The sequence below is a fragment of the Cherax quadricarinatus genome, chromosome 5, assembly GCF_038502225.1.
Source record: "Cherax quadricarinatus isolate ZL_2023a chromosome 5, ASM3850222v1, whole genome shotgun sequence".
Taxonomy (NCBI): domain Eukaryota; kingdom Metazoa; phylum Arthropoda; class Malacostraca; order Decapoda; family Parastacidae; genus Cherax; species Cherax quadricarinatus.
In genome coordinates, this window is record NC_091296.1 from 72,894,288 (window position 1) to 72,912,492 (window position 18,205).

Genomic DNA, 18,205 nt, shown 5'->3' on the forward strand with positions numbered 1-18,205 from the left:
TTCTATCTTGGTTGGTAGCGTCCTCAGCTCACACACACTGAAGTTCTATCTTGGTTGGTAGCTTCCTCAGCTCACACACTGAAGTTCTATCTTGGTTGGTAGCTTCCTCAGCTCACACACACTGAAGTTCTATCTTGATTGGTAGCGTCCTCAGCTCACGCACACTGAAGTTCTATCTTGGTTGGTAGCGTCCTCAGCTCACACACACTGAAGTTCTATCTTGGTTGGTAGCGTCCTCAGCTCACACACACTAAAGTTCTATCTTGGTTGGTAGCTTCCTCAGCTCACACACACTGAAGTTCTATCTTGGTTGGTAGCTTCCTCAGCTCACACACACTGAAGGTCTATCTTGGTTGGTAGCTTCCTCAGCTCACACACACTGAAGGTCTATCTTGGTTGGTAGCTTCCTCAGCTCACACACACTGAAGGTCTATCTTGGTTGGTAGCTTCCTCAGCTCACACACACTGAAGGTCTATCTTGGTTGGTAGCTTCCTCAGCTCACACACACTGAAGGTCTATCTTGGTTGGTAGCTTCCTCAGCTCACACACACTGAAGGTCTATCTTGGTTGGTAGCTTCCTTAGCTCACACACACTGAAGGTCTATCTTGGTTGGTAGCTTCCTCAGCTCACACACACTGAAGGTCTATCTTGGTTGGTAGCTTCCTCAGCTCACACACACTGAAGGTCTATCTTGGTTGGTAGCTTCCTCAGCTCACACACACTGAAGGTCTATCTTGGTTGGTAGCTTCCTCAGCTCACACACACTGAAGGTCTATCTTGGTTGGTAGCTTCCTCAGCTCACACACACTGAAGGTCTATCTTGGTTGGTAGCTTCCTCAGCTCACACACACTGAAGGTCTATCTTGGTTGGTAGCTTCCTCAGCTCACACACACTGAAGGTCTATCTTGGTTGGTAGCTTCCTCAGCTCACACACACTGAAGGTCTATCTTGGTTGGTAGCTTTCTCAGCTCACACACACTGAAGGTCTATCTTGGTTGGTAGCTTTCTCAGCTCACACACACTGAAGGTCTATCTTGGTTGGTAGCTTTCTCAGCTCACACACACTGAAGGTCTATCTTGGTTGGTAGCTTCCTCAGCTCACACACACTGAAGGTCTGTCTTGAACACATGTCTTCTACTTCGAATCATCCTTCAAGTCATTTATATTAAGTCCAATCCAGGCACCTGCCATCTCATACTCAGATAACATAAGATTTACCTCTACAGACCTGACAGTTAAAATACCAGGTAGTGTGTGATATTCTGGATCTTCTAGAGCTCCTGTAGTTGTTAGACAAGCCGCCAAAATTTTCCTATCTAGATTTGCAAAATCCTTAACCTCCCTGAAGGACCGTTAGACTCACGCAAAACTCGCTTGATTTTCCACTGGTTCTGGGATCGATCCCCGGCAGGGGTGAAATATTAGGCATGTTTCCTAACAGTGAATAGGTACTTGAGTGTTAGCTGACTGTTGTGGGTAGCATCCTGGGGTACAATAATAACTTATGCTGCCCGAAATGCTCTCCATAACCAGGGGTTTCTATACAGCATTCCAAGTACGTATTCATATACCACCACCACCACCATCACCACCACCACCACCACCACCACCACCATCACCACCACCACCATCACCACCACCACCACCACCATCACCACCACCACCACCAGTACCATCACCACCACCACCACCACCATCACCACCACCACCACCAGCACCATCACCACCACCACCACCACCACCACTATCACCACCACCACCATCACCACCACCACCACCACCACCATCACCTCCACCACCATCACCACCACCACCACCACCATCACCACCACCACCATTACCATCACCACCACCACCACCACCACCACCATCACCACCACCACCACCACCACCACCACCACCATCACCACCATCACCACCACCACCACTACCACCACCAACACCATCATCATCACATTCATCACCACCACCACCACCACCACCTTCACCACCACCACCACCATCACCACCATCACCACCACTATCGTCGTCACAGTAAACAGTATTACATTAGCCGTGTAAGACAGCGGTAGTGACTGACATATCCAGCAACACCTGTGATCACTTTGTGAAATCTTGTGAGGGACAGGACGTGAGTAAGGGGAGGGTGGATGAGGGCGTTGGAGGGAAGAGGAGAGGAAGGGGAAGACAGAGGGGAGGGAAAGAAGATAGATGGAGAAGCAAGATAAAGATGCAAGTGAAAGGCAGAGCGTGGGATGCTAGCCAGGATCCATTCTCTTGTGTGTGTGTGTGTGTGTGTGTGTGTGTGTGTGTGTGTGTAGTTAGTTTGTGTGTGTGTACTCACCTAATTGTGGTTGCAGGGGTCGATCCTCAGCTCCTGGTCCCGCCTCTTCCCAGAACGCTACTAGGTCCTCTCTCTCCCTGTTCCACGAGCTTTATCATACCTCGTCTTAAAGCTATGTATGCTTCCTGCCTCCACTACATAACTCGCCAGACTGTTCCACTTCCTGAACACTCTATGACTGAAGAAATACTTCCTAACATCCCTGTGACTCATCTGAGTCTTCAACTTCCAAGAGTGACCCCCTTTTTTCTGTGTCCCCTTTCTGGAACATCCTGTCTCTGTCCACCTTGTCTATTCTACGCAGTATTTTGTATGTCGTTATCATGTCTCCCCTAACCCTCCTGTCATCCAGTGACGTCAGGCCGATTTCCCTTAACGTTTCTTCGTAGGACATTCCCCTTAGCTCTGGAACTAACCTTATCGCAAACCTTTGCACTTTCTCTAATTTCTTAACGTGCTTGACCCGGTATGGGTTCCGAACTGGTACTGCATACTCCAGTATGGGCCTGACGTACACGGTGTACAGTGTCTTGAAAGATTCCTTAACCTAGGTAACGGAACGCTAATCTCAGGTTTGCCAAGCGCCCATACGCTGCAGCAGTTAACAGATTGATGTGTGCTTCCGGGGACGTGCTCGGTGTTATACTCACCCCAAGATCTTTCTCCTTGAGCAAGGTTTGGAGTCTTTGGCCACCTAGCCTACTCCGTCTGCGATCTTCTTTGCCCTTCTCCGATCTTCATGACTTTGCATTTGGCAAACTTGAATTGGAGAAGCCAGTTGCTGGACCAGGTGTCCAGCCTGTCCAGGTCTCTACCTGATCTTCATCTGATTTAATTCTCCTCATTAACTTCACATCATCTGCGGACAGAAACACTTCTGAGTCTATGCCTTCTATCATGTCATTCATATATACCAAAAATAGCACTGGTCCTAGGACCGACCCCTGTGTGTGTGTGTGTGTGTGTGTGTGTGTGTGTGTGTGTGTGTGTGTGTGTGTGTGTGTGTGTGTGTGTGTGTGTGTGTGTGTGTTGCTCCCCCTGACTGGGCACCAATGTACATACTGTATATTTCATGTATATTATCTTTCATATAATTTTATATTGGTGATATTTTCAGTATTAGCTAAACTGAAAATATCTTGCTTTATATTATTATTTGTTATTATGTGGGATTGTTGGAGAGTGTTGAGTGGCTGCCAACATTGTTATTACCTTGTTACTTCCACCTCGCTTGTTTACCTGCCACCTTCTCGGGAGTCCACGGGAGAGTCACGTGATTGCACCTGAGCTTGGAGATTGGCCTCCTTTGCTCGCTCTTTCCTCTGCTGGTCCTGGTTCGACCAACACCTCTCTTTCCTTATCTCTTGTCTCTGGGTGTTTGTTCGTTATTTAGACTGTTTTGGTAGATTATGGTTTCGGTGGTGAGTCAAAACATACTTCTCGTAGCTCTGTGTAGCTGTTCACAGAGCATATTTCAGTCTTATGGTTTTACGTTTTACTGAGGTTGTGTCGTACTGACACTCTAAGTTAACCCAGGTCCTAAGCTATAGCTTCTGACTTATCTTGTCTGGTATCTGTGCGCTGTCGTAGTCAGCGAACTTAGATTCAGTATTAAGGGAGTTTTATGCCTTTTATGGAGGATCTGCTAAAGGTCCACAGTTAGGGTCGTTATTTTGTCTCCTTGTTCCTGGCGCTGTGCTACTCCTTGTTAGATTGTTCGGCAAATCGTTCGTCTTACTGTTCAAGAAAGCTATTTTGATTGCCTGGTTAGTCAAGAAGTTAGATTATTTGAGGACATTTAGTCAGTCACTGTTTAAGTGGAGTCGAGTCTTGAGACATAACAAACAACTTTGAGCACATACACACATTCTCACACACTTGCTTGTATATACTAGTATTGTTATAATTGCTGATAACGTACCAGACGGTACTTTAAGAGTCATAAAGATATAAATTGTGCCTTCAGCACTATACTACTACGAGAGAAGTGTAGCAGCTAACTTTGTGAATAAACATCTCAATTTTTATTTCTTTAGTTAATATCCTGTCAGTTGCAATCCTAAAGCACTTTTAAAACTTATTGTAGTTCTAACGGATAACTGGACCAGTATACTGGCTGCTTGTTACAAAAACCCAGAAACAGGTTGAATGCTAGAGGGGCAGACGTAGTATTCTCTGTAGATGTCTATAATTTATAGATATCGCATTTTTTTGTAACAGTGTGTGTGTGTACTCGCCAAGGGGTGCACGAGACCAGTCTCGTAATTAGAAGAAAACAAGAAAACCAGACCCAGTTTAGAGAGTGTAAATCCTTCCTTTCACGAATCAAATCCAGTTTAGATACTGTGATGCTGGTAACTAGAGGAGAGAGAGGAGTGTTGCAGGGTCTGTGAAGACTGATACAACGACGACCTTCCTGACTCTTAGAATCCCCCCCCCTCGAGGAAGGTTCCTTGACGTTGGTGAGACGCTCTTGATCTAAGGAATTGGATCTGTGCTCCAGTTCCCTAAATTAAGTCTGAATACATTCCACATCCTCCCCACAGGCGCGGCATAATCCGACGGGTTTAGGGCTTCCCCTTTATAATAATAGAATAACCCACCTGACTACCTGGAGGGTATTCCGGGAATCAACGCCCCTGCGGCCCGGTCCATAGCCAGGCCTCCCGGCGTATCAGGGCCTCATCAACTGGCCTGTTACTGCTGGCAGCACGTAGTCCAACGTTCGAATCACAGCCCAGCTGATCCGGCACTGACTTCAAATAGGTATCTGTCCTTATGACTCACGAAATCGTAGTGATACGATTGCAAACTATACCACGGACGGGGTTAGAACCTGCGATCAGAGAGTCATAAACTCCAGACCGACGCGTTAGCCACTGGGCCAGCTGGCCCAGTGGCTAGGTGTGTGTAGTAAGAGTGTGTAGGTGTCAATTTCGCAATTTTAATTAAAAAACTGTGTCTGGCGTACGCTTCAGACTCGTCTTTAATAGAGTAAGAGAAGTAAATTATAGAGAGAGAGGCGCTTCCTCTGTAGGCGAAGACGACTGATAGTAGAGTTTCTCAAAGATAGCAGACTTTTTGAACATTTAATTAAGAGCCAGACTGCTTGGAGAAATAGAAAGCGGCGAGCACACACTGAATGCTACATGTAGAGTCAAGGAGAGACAGAGGGTAAAACAGATCGAGTCATAAATGTAATTAGAAGAAATCCAAACTACTTTTTCTCATAGGTAAAATCCAAGGCGTGAGTAACATGTAGCGTGAGATACTTGCTTCACAAGAGACAACATACATTGATGATAAATAAATGAGTGAGATACTGTAGCCACAATGCGACTGTAGAACCACTACAGTTACGGGTTTACAGCAGGTTTTTTCTGACCTCCACATTTGCTAGATCGTTATAATATGGTCTCGGATGTGCCGGAAGACAAGCTGAATGCTGATGTACTGTACAATGACTTTGTCAAAAACAAAAAAATCGACAAGTGTGGCCATAGTGTAATAACACACAGAATTCGTACAGAAAGAATAATTAGAAAAGTGGCAGATAGATATTTAATTTCATAACAAACAGAACTCAGAGAGTAGTGATAAACAGTGAAACTGGAGGCTACCACAGTAAAAAGCTCTGTTCCTCAAGGCCTAGTTCTTGCTTCACTTCTGTTTCCCCTTCTTATATATTATACACAAGAATATAAATCACAACACCATATCACAATAAAATTCTCAATAATGACAAATTTCAATTATTATACTGTAGCAACGTTGAGGAATTAAAGACAGGAACAAAGTACAAAACGAACTCTCATGATTCCGTAGAGTAGAAGTTAAGTGTGAGAGACCTGAGAGTGACAAGTCAGGTGTCACATTCAAGGATCATGACAATGTTATTTGTACATTCACGAAGAAATTGATTGACTGGATAACTAGAGCACTCGAAACAAAAGATGCTGAGCCAGTAGTGAAACTCCTCACCTCGCGTGTTGTGTCTAGACTGGAATATTGCTACGTACTAATAGCTCCCTTCAAGGTAAGAGATATGCAGAACTGGAAACCATACAGCGAACATTCACTGCTCGCATAAACTTAGGCATTTGAACTACTGGAAGCACTTGAAGTCCTTTGATTTGTGTGCCTTGAAATATTGGTTAGAGAGATATATAATCTACACCAGAAAAATTCCGGAGGAATTGGTCCCAAACCTGCACACGGAAATTACTCCACGTGAAAGCAAGAAGCTTGGCAGACCGTACAAAATACTTCTTATAAAAAAGCTGGGGAGCGACGAGTACACATACATATTACTCAGTAAGTGTAAAGGGACCTCGACTTTAAGACACCATTACTTAAAGCATAACGGTGATTGTCATCAAACGTCTGGAAAAAGAGGAAGGATAGAGAGAAAATAGGAAAGAGAGAGAGGATAGGGAAGGAAAAGAGGGAGAATTGGGGAGGATTAGGAGGGAAAACAGTCCTTAAAGCTGGCACCAGCACTTGACATAGGTGCCACCTGGCACCCATCTCTCTCTCTCATCCACAGGTGTAAGCAACTCAGTCATTCAGCAGTTATATGCATACAGTTGCTGATAGATTGTTCACGTTATTGCGCAGCACAGCACAGGTGCTGCACTGGTGCACCACAGGCACTCCACAGGTACTGCACAGGCACTGTATAGGTACACAGGTGCTGCACTGGTGCACCACAGGCACTCCACAGGTACTGCACAGGCACTGTATAGGTACACAGGTGCTGCACTGGTGCACCACAGGCACTCCACAGGTACTGCACAGGCACTGTATAGGTACACAGGTGCTGCACTGGTGCACCACAGGCACTCCACAGGTACTGCACAGGCACTGTATAGGTACACAGGTGCTGCACAGTGCATCTCTTTCTGACACGAGGTATCTCTTAATCCAGATAATTTATGGTAATTCTTAATCCAGGTAAAAGTCTTCAAGGTCATTTCAATTACCTGTCACCACTGTCATCATCACTTGTAACCACTACCTGTCACCATCACCTGTCACCATAAAATGTCACCATAACCTGACACCATCACTCCTTAAAAAATAGTGAACTTGATAGTGAAGGTCAAAGGAAGGGAATAGTAGAAATTAAGAGGCAGTGAAAGTGACGGTGACGAGGCAGTGAAAGTGACGGTGACGAGGCAGTGAAAGTGACGGTGACGAGGCAGTGAAAGTGACGGTGACGAGGCAGTGAAAGTGACGGTGACGAGGCAGTGAAAGTGACGGTGACGAGGCAGTGAAAGTGACGATGACGAGGCAGTGAAAGTGACGATGGTGGCATAAGTAGAATAACGAGTAGATCACCACCTCTCTCTTTCTCTCTCGGGATGGCTTGTGTTTTCACAGTTGTGACCCGGCGGTTCCAACATTGCGGCAGATGACGCGTGTCACAGGTCACTTGTCACCACTGTGACCTTGATGTCACTCGTGGTGACCTCTCCTCACAATATTAATTATACACAATTAACCTCTGGAAAGTTAGTCTATTTGAGTGTGTGTGTGTGTGTGTGTGTGTGTGTGTGTGTGTGTGTGTGTGTGTGTGTGTGTGTGTGTGTGTGTGTGTGTGTGAGTGTGTGTACTCACCTATTTACACTCACCTATTTGTGGTTGCAGGGGTCGATTCATAGCTCCTGGCCCCGCCTCTTCGCTGATTGTGTGTGTGTGTGTGTGTGTGTGTGTGTGTGGCTTCTTGTTCTTATTCGTAATATTGAAAAAAACTTCAATATATTTTGGTTTTAGTGGTAGTTGAGGGGGCGTCTCCCCCTAGTATTATGCTAATCTATTGTCTATTCACTTGCAGGTAAGTGGGCGTGTGGGCGGCGAGGATTGAGGGCGTCAGGTGAGTACTCAACATCAACGTCCTGGTGCACACAGTAACAGACTATAAGTAGGTTCCTCTTCAGCAACATCGTACCTGGTACATGTTGAGAGTGATGCTACGGGTGGGTGAGTGAGCTGCAGATTGACCCACCGTAACCCACTACATTCACACTGTATAGTACATAGGAAGATTATCATAGGCACCACAGTGGTGCCTATGATAACCTTCCTATGGTGTAGAAATATACCTAGTGTGACGAATCTTACTGTGGCTAGCTGTTCCAGTGACTAACGCGACGGTCTGGAGTTTTGAGACTCTCTGACCGCGGGTTTAAATCCCGCCCGTGGTATGGTTTCTAATTTGCCAGAAATACTCAGCATAACAAGCGGCTTTCTATGTAGTAGTATGTCACTGGTGTCAGCTAGGACTGTATACCTTGTACATGTACATGTAGTAGTATGTCACTGGTGTCAGCTAGGACTGTATACCTTGTACATGTACTTGTAGTAGTATGTCACTGGTGTCAGCTAGGACTGTATACCTGGTACATGTGCTTGTAGTAGTATGTCACTGGTGTCAGCTAGGACTGTATACCTTGTACAAGTACATGTAGTAGTATGTCACTGGTGTCAGCTAGGACTGTATACCTTGTACATGTACATGTAGTAGTATGTCACTGGTGTCAGCTAGGACTGTATACCTTGTACATGTACTTGTAGTAGTATGTCACTGGTGTCAGCTAGGACTGTATACCTTGTACATGTACTTGTAGTAGTATGTCACTGGTGTCAGCTAGGACTGTATACCTTGTACATGTACATGTAGTAGTATGTCACTGGTGTCAGCTAGGACTGTATACCTTGTACAAGTACATGTAGTAGTATGTCACTGGTGTCAGCTAGGACTGTATACCTTGTACATGTACTTGTAGTAGTATGTCACTGGTGTCAGCTAGGACTGTATACCTTGTACAAGTACATGTAGTAGTATGTCACTGGTGTCAGCTAGGACTGTATACCTTGTACATGTACTTGTAGTAGTATGTCACTGGTGTCAGCTAGGACTGTATACCTTGTACATGTACATGTAGTAGTATGTCACTGGTGTCAGCTAGGACTGTATACCTTGTACATGTACTTGTAGTAGTATGTCACTGGTGTCAGCTAGGACTGTATATCTTGTACATGTAGTAGTATGTCACTGGTGTCAGCTAGGACTGTATACCTTGTACAAGTACATGTAGTAGTATGTCACTGGTGTCAGCTAGGACTGTATACCTTGTACATGTACATGTAGTAGTATGTCACTGGTGTCAGCTAGGACTGTATACCTTGTACAAGTACATGTAGTAGTATGTCACTGGTGTCAGCTAGGACTGTATACCTTGTACATGTACATGTAGTAGTATGTCACTGGTGTCAGCTAGGACTGTATACCTTGTACATGTACTTGTAGTAGTATGTCACTGGTGTCAGCTAGGACTGTATACCTTGTACATGTACTTGTAGTAGTATGTCACTGGTGTCAGCTAGGACTGTATACCTTGTACATGTACATGTAGTAGTATGTCACTGGTGTCAGCTAGGACTGTATACCTTGTACAAGTACATGTAGTAGTATGTCACTGGTGTCAGCTAGGACTGTATACCTTGTACATGTACTTGTAGTAGTATGTCACTGGTGTCAGCTAGGACTGTATACCTTGTACAAGTACATGTAGTAGTATGTCACTGGTGTCAGCTAGGACTGTATACCTTGTACATGTACTTGTAGTAGTATGTCACTGGTGTCAGCTAGGACTGTATACCTTGTACAAGTACATGTAGTAGTATGTCACTGGTGTCAGCTAGGACTGTATACCTTGTACATGTACATGTAGTAGTATGTCACTGGTGTCAGCTAGGACTGTATACCTTGTACATGTACTTGTAGTAGTATGTCACTGGTGTCAGCTAGGACTGTATACCTTGTACATGTACATGTAGTAGTATGTCACTGGTGTCAGCTAGGACTGTATACCTTGTACAAGTACATGTAGTAATATGTCACTGGTGTCAGCTAGGACTGTATACCTTGTACATGTACTTGTAGTAAATAAAGATATTATATTATTATATGTTGGAACAGCACGGTATAACGGGCAGCTCTACGGACACGCGCTCCCCCCCCCCCTCCCCCACACACACCGATGAAATATAAGGATTTTAAAGATTATTATTATTATTATTATTATTATTATTATTATTATTATTATTATTATTACTGCTGTTATTATCCTGCAGTGTTCTTGAGTGTGTGTGTGTGTGTGTGTGTGTGTGTGTGTGTGTGAGAGAGAGAGAGAGAGAGAGAGAGAGAGAGAGAGAGAGAGAGAGAGAGTAATATAGAGTCGACGTAACATGGGTAATAAATCGAGGGATTTAAAGACGAATGGCTAGAGACTATCTTTAATAGAAATCTATCGTACAATAGAGCAACCTTCCATGGAAGTACTGCCCATCCAAGGAGGTACTACCCTCCTGTCCTGTAGGGCTGATAGACAGCAACCATCCAGGGAGGTACTACCCTCCTGTCATGTAGGGTTGATAGACAGCAACCATCCAGGGAGGTACTACCCTCCTGTCCTGTAGGGCTGATAGACAGTAACCATCCACGGAGGTACTACCCACATGTCATGTAGGGTTGATAGACAGCAACCATCCAGAGAGGTACTACCCTCCTGTCCTGTAGGGCTGATAGACAGCAACCATCCAGGGAGGTACTACCCACCTGTCATGTAGTGTTGATAGACAGCAACCATCCAGGGAGGTACTACCCACCTGTCATGTAGGGTTGATCGACAGCAACTATCTAGTGAGGTACTACCCTCCTGTCATATAGAGTTGATAGACAGCAACCATCCAGGGAGATATTACCCTCCTGACCTGTAGGGTTGATAGACAACCATCCAGGGAGGTACTACCCTCCTGTCATGTAGGGTTGATAGACAACCATCCAGGAAGGTACTACCCTCCTGTCATGTAGGGTCGATAGACAGCAACCATCCAGGGAGGTACTACCCTCCTGTCATATAGGGTTGATAGACAGCAACCATCCAGGGAGATATTACCCTCCTGACCTGTAGGGTTGATAGACAGCAACTATCTAGTGAGGTACTACCCTCCTGTCATATAGAGTTGATAGACAGCAACCATCCAGGGAGATATTACCCTCCTGACCTGTAGGGTTGATAGACAACCATCCAGGGAGGTACTACCCTCCTGTCATGTAGGGTTGATAGACAACCATCCAGGAAGGTACTACCCTCCTGTCATGTAGGGTCGATAGACAGCAACCATCCAGGGAGGTACTACCCTCCTGTCATATAGGGTTGATAGACAGCAACCATCCAGGGAGGTATTACCCTCCTGTCCTGTAGGGTTGATAGACAACAACCATCCAGGGAGGTACTACCCTCCTGTCATGTAGGATTGATAGACAGCCATCCAGGGAGGTACTACCCTCCTGTCCTGTAGGGTTGATAGACAGCAACCATCCAGGGAGGTACTACCCTCCTGTCATGTAGGGTTGATAGACAGCAAACATTCAGGGAGGTACTACCCACCTGTCATGTAGGGTTGATAGACAGCCATCCAGGGAGGTACTACCCTCCTGTCCTGTAGGGTTGATAGACAGCAACCATTCAGGGAGGTACTACCCACCTGTCATGTAGGATTGATAGACAACAACCATCCAGGGAGGTACTACCCTTTGTCCTGTAGGGTTGATAGACAGCAACCATCCAGGGAGGTACTACCCTCCTGTCCTGTAGGGTTGATAGACAGCAACTATTCAGGGAGGTACTACCAACCTGTCATGTAGTGTTGATATCAACCATCCAGGGAGGTACTACTCTCCTGTCATTTAGGGTTGATAGACAGCAACCATCTAGGGAGTTACTACCCTCCTGTCACGTAGGGTTGGACAGCAACCATCCAGGGAGGTACTACCCACCTGTCATGTAGGGTTGATAGACAACAACCATCCAGGGAGGTACTACCCTCCTGTCATGTAGGGTTGGACAGCAACCATCCAGGGAGGTACTACCCACCTGTCATGTAGGGTTGATAGACAACAACCATCCAGGGAGGTACTACCCTCCTGTCATGTAGGGTTGGACAGCAACCATCCAGGGAGGTACTACCCACCTGTCCTGTAGGGTTGATAGACAGCAACCATCTAGGGAGGTACTACCCACCTGTCATGTAGGGTTGGACAGCAACCATCCAGGGAGGTACTACCCACCTATCCTGTAGGGTTGATAGCAACCATCTAGGGAGGTACTACCCACCTGTCATGTAGGGTTGATAGACAGCAACCATCTAGGGAGGTACTCCCTCCTGTCATGTAGGGTTGGACAGCAACCATCCAGGGAGGTACTACCCACCTCTCCTGTAGGGTTGATAGACAGCAACCATCTAGGAAGGCACTACCCACCTGTCATGTAGGGTTGATAGACAGCAACCATCTAGGGAGGTACTACCCACCTGTCATGTAGGGTTGATAGACAGCAACCATCTAGGGAGGTACTACCCACCTGTCATGTAGGGTTGATAGACAGCAACCATCTAGGGAGGTACTACCCACCTGTCATGTAGGGTTGATAGACAACAACCATCCAGGGAGGTACTACCCACCTGTCATGTAGGGTTGATAGACAGCAACCATCTAGGGAGGTACTACCCTCCTGTCATGTAGGGTTGATAGACAGCAACCATCTAGGGAGGTACTACCCACCTGTCATGTAGGGTTGATAGACAGCAACCATCTAGAGAGGTACTACCCACCTGTCATGTAGGGTTGATAGACAGCAACCATCTAGGGAGGTACTACCCACTTGTCATGTAGGGTTGGACAGCAACCATCTAGGGAGGTACTACCCTCCTGTCATGTAGGGTCGGACAGCAACCATCTAGGGAGGTACTATCCTCATGTCATGTAGGGTTGATAGACAGCAACCATCCAGGGAGGTACTACCCTCCTGTCCTGTAGGGTTGATAGACAGCAACCATCTAGGGAGGTACTACCCACCTGTCATGTAGGGTTGATAGACAGCAACTATCTAGGGAGGTACTACCCACCTGTCATGTAGGGTTGATAGACAGCAGCTATCCAGGGAGATACTACCCACCTGTCATGTAGGGTTGATAGACAGCAACCATCTAGGGAGGTACTACCCACCTGTCATGTAGGGTTGGACAGCAACCATCTAGGGAGGTACTACCCACCTGTCATGTAGGGTTGGACAGCAACCATCTAGGGAGGTACTACCCACCTGTCATGTAGGGTTGGACAGCAACCATCTAGGGAGGTACTATCCTCCTGTCATGTAGGGTTGATAGACAGCAACCATCCAGGGAGGTACTACCCTCCTGTCATGTAAGTTTCATTCGTTCCTGATCGTATTTTGATGTTAAAATCTCTAGCAAATATAATCAGTCTTGATTGTTGTTGTGTTATACTGTGTTTACCTTGAGGTAACTGACCTGGAACTGGTTGTTCAACTACTTTGTTACGGTCATTGCTCCATCATCGCTCCTTTAATATAACCTAAATTATCGTGTTATATTGTGTAAATGTAGCATTTTAGGTTACCTTTACAGTTTGTGTTTTATGAGTTTAAATGTAATGTTTATTGGTGAGGTGAAAATGTATAAGGCTCCAGTTGCCTCTTAGTTAATATGTGTGAAGTATAAGATGTGTGGGGTTGTGTATGAGGGAGAGTACTGGAGAGACACTACTGGAGAGACACTACACTTCCCTCCACACGCTTCACACGGTGAGGGCCTGGGTTCGATTCCCAGCCAGAGTAGAAACATTGGACGTGTTTCTTTCCACCTGTTGTCTATGTTCCCCATCAGTAAAATGGGTACCTGGGTGTTAGTCGACTGGTGTGGGTCGCATCCTGGGACACTGACCTAATAAGGCCTGGTCACAGACCGGGCCGCGGGGGCGTTGACCCCCGGAACTCTCTCCAGATAAACTCCAGAAACTACCAGTCATAAACTAGGCCACATCACTGCCCATACACGAACCTAAGTGTTTAACTGCTTGTTCATAGTTGCCCTGGCCGGCACCTTCCTTATATTATGGGAAAGATAGTGGAGGAGTGAGAGAGATGAAAGGTTGAGAATGGGAGATACATTTTACATGAGGAGGTCAGAAGTGAAGGTTGTGGTGTTATTAGTATCATCCAGACTGGTTTATGTCAGCTCTACTCTGATGTGATTATACTAATTGTATCACTAATGCTAATGTGGAAGATGATGAAGAAAAAGAGGAGGAAGTGTGTGTGTGTGTGTGTGTGTATATATATATATATATATATATATATATATATATATATATATATATATATATATATATATATATATATATATATATATATATGTGTGTGTGTGAGAGAGAGAGAGAGAGACAAAGTCACAACTGCTACATACTCTGGTATGTATAAATTAAATAGTGTGGTTGTGGCCTTCGTCTTGCACCACAACTGCTAATTTGTGGGCTTAATATCTTTATTTACTACAAGTACATGTACAAAGTATACAGTCCTAGGTGACATCAATTATATACTACTATATAGAAAGTCGCTTGTTATGCAGAACATTTCGGGCAAATTAGGTCAATTTTTGTCCCAGGATGCGACCCACACCAGCCGACTAAAACCGAGGTACCCATTTTACTGATGTGTAAACACAGACAACCGGTGTAAGGCAACACGTCCGATGCTTCCACCCCTTCGTAGGGAATCGAACCCGGACACTCACCGTGTGAAGCGAGAGCTTTTGCCACCACTCCACGGGGCACCATGGCTTGTAGAACTATGTACAGAAGATGAGGTAATCAGTCCCTCAACCTAGGAGTAGGTGCGAACAGCACCATAGTCGTGGAGATTCTGAAGCAGAAGAAAGAATCCTGGAGTAGTAGTTGTCATAGTTGTGAAGGTTATGTACATGTCCTCAGAATTAAGAATCCATGATGTTGCAGTGTCTGACAAGTTGTGTACGAATGGTATATAATACCGACAAGATGAGAGTAAGACACAAGTGCAACATCTGATGTTGCACATGTGTCTTACTCTCATCTTGTCGGTATTATATACCATTCGTACACAACTTGTCAGACACTGCAACATCATGGATTCTTAATTCTGAGGACATGTACATAACCTTCACAACTACGACAACTACTACTACAACTAACCCATCTCTTTGGGAAGGACCTACTTCCACTGGGGAATCCCGCCCACCAGTGAATTTGCCCTCGTCTGCTTCACCTGACGTCACTATATAAGCGCCAGGATTCTTTCTTCTGCTTCAGAATCTCCACGACTAGGGTGCTGTTCGCACCTACTCCTAGGTTGAGGGACTGATTACCTCACCATGGCTTGTGTCTACTCTCTCTCTCTCTCTCTCTCTCCCCCCTTTCTCTCTCCCTTTCTCCCACCCTCCCCCTCACACTTTCATTTATTTTATAAGATAAAATTTATGCCGTCTGATATTGTTTGTGGTCCCGGGTGTAACAGTGTTACAGTACTGTATTATGTAAGACAGGTGAGAGTACAGGGTCAAGCTGGATCCAGGTATGCTCCACGACCTTCACCTAATCAGTTAGCTTACTTTCTCAATGATGTAGTGATATTCTTGAAATGAGTACAGAATGTAACTTCTGATGGTTGCCCGTCCTGTGGTTTAATAACTGTCTTCTCCGTATTAACACATTGGAATGATGGAAGGAAAACGGGTCAAGGCGAGAGACGAGTCACTTTGCGCTATCTCCTCTCTGGTTAAGTAGTCCCTGATGGTTACTGGAAGGCAGGCATTCCTAGAGAGTGTGCGTACTCAAGGTGAGAGTGAATGTGTAACTCGTGTATAGTTCTTCAGCCCCTGCTGTGTCAGGCAAGTGAAGCAGCAGGTCTCTTGACGTTGTGAAAGCCTCGTAGCTGTCTTGTTTGCAAGATTCACCACTAGATTCTTAAATTCTTAAATTACCATTTCAATTGAGTTTTAACCCCCCCTTCCCTCCCTCCCTCCACCCCTTCCCTCCCTCCTTTCCTGGGATATCGACTTCCATGGTTGTATGGTAACACTTCCAGTCATTCTAACCACAACTCTTGTAGTGAACCAGGCTGTTGGTGTTGGTGATCCTCACATAAGTAGACAGAGTAACGTACACACCCACTGAAGTTGAGTGATTTATTATTATTAGAGAGGGATTTATTATTATTATTATTATTATTATTATTATCCTCACTATTATTATTGTTGTTGGACTCACCTTGACGTCAGTGTCTGTCCTGCCCCCCTTGTCTTATTCTCTCACCTTGTCCTATCCTGCCCCCTTGTCTTATTCTCTCACCTTGTCCTATCCTGCCCCCTTGTCTTATCCTCTCACCTTGTTCTATCCTGCCCCCTTGTCTTATTCTCTCACCTTGTCCTATCCTGCCCCCTTGTCTTATTCTCTCACCTTGTCCTATCCTGCCCCCTTGTCTTATTCTCTCACCTTGTCCTATCCTGCCCCCTTGTCTTATCCTCTCACCTTGCCCTGTCATGCCCCTTGTCTTATCCTCTCACCTTGTCCTGTCCTGCCTCCTTGTCTTATCCTCTCACCTTGTCCTGTCGTGCCCCCTTGTCTTATCCTCTCACCTTGTCCTATCCTGCCCCCTTGTCTTATCCTCTCACCTTGTCCTATCCTGCCTCCTTGTCTTATCCTCTCACTTTGTCCTATCCTGCCTCCTTGTCTTATCCTCTCACGTTGTCCTATCCTGCCTCCTTGTCTTATCCTCTCACTTTGTCCTATCCTGCCTCCTTGTCTTATCCTCTCACGTTGTCCTATCCTGCCTCCTTGTCTTATCCTCTCACCTTGTCCTATCCTGCCCCTTGTCTTATCATCTCACCTTGCCCTGTCATGCCCCTTGTCTTATCCTCTCACCTTGTCCTGTCCTGCCCCCTTGTCTTATCCTCTCACCTTGTCCTATCCTGCCTCCTTGTCTTATCCTCTCACGTTGTCTTATCCTGCCCCTTGTCTTATCCTCTCACCTTGTCTTATCCTGCCCCCTTGTCTTATCCTCTCATCTTGTTCTGTCCTGCCCCCTTGTCTTATCCTTTCACCTTGTCCTGTCCTGCCCCCTTGTCTTATCCTCTCACCTTGTACTATCCTGCCCCCTTGTCTTATCCTCTCACCTTGTACTATCCTGCCACCTTGTCTTATCCTCTCCCCGTATCCTTGAGGATGAGCTGAGGATCCTGCTACACTCGTATCCTTAGAAATGTGTTAATTAAGGATTTCCTGGTATACCTGTGTGACGTAGCATCTTGGCAAGGTATAGCGGGAATATACGAGGAGCATAGTAATTACTCATGATCCCATTCCAACACTCCCCTACACAGTTTTCCCCACCCACACTCTCCTCTCCCACGCTTGTTGTACCGGCTGCCTAGCTCACTGCTGCGAGCATTCAACTCACCCGCAAGGTACCAGGTTGGATTACCTGGCACAGAGAAGCATATGAGCAAGTTTGTTTACGCTCATGCTGCCCCTGCACACCCCTGCCACCCCAGCCCACCCCTGCCACCCCTCCGGTCCTTGACTACCCCTGCTGCACTTGCAAACCCCTGCTACCCTTGACCATTCCAGCTGCCTCTGCCCACCCCTGCTACCCTTGATCATTCCTGCACCCTTGACCATCCCTGCTCCCCCTGCCCACCCCTGCTGCCCTTGATCCCGCTGTCCCTGCACACCCCTGCTGCCCTTAATCACTCCTGCTGCCTCTGCCCACCTTGCAGTAAAAATAGGTACCTGTGTGTTATCCCACTGCTGTGTGTGGTATACAGGAGAAAGTGTGTCACTATAGATTCTTCTGGCATGTTATACTGTGTAAGACACTACAGATTCTTCTGGCATGTTATACTGTGTAAGACACTCCAGTACAGGCTGGAATGTTATACTGTGTAAGACACTC

The 18,205-nt window shown here is 45.9% G+C and overlaps 1 protein-coding gene across 5 annotated transcripts in view; it reads left to right on the forward strand.

Annotated features, from left to right (window-relative positions):
- LOC128685096 (uncharacterized) overlaps positions 1-18,205 on the forward strand; it is a 937,077-nt gene that overhangs the window by 398,324 nt on the left and 520,548 nt on the right. The gene's annotated exons all lie outside the window — the stretch shown is intronic.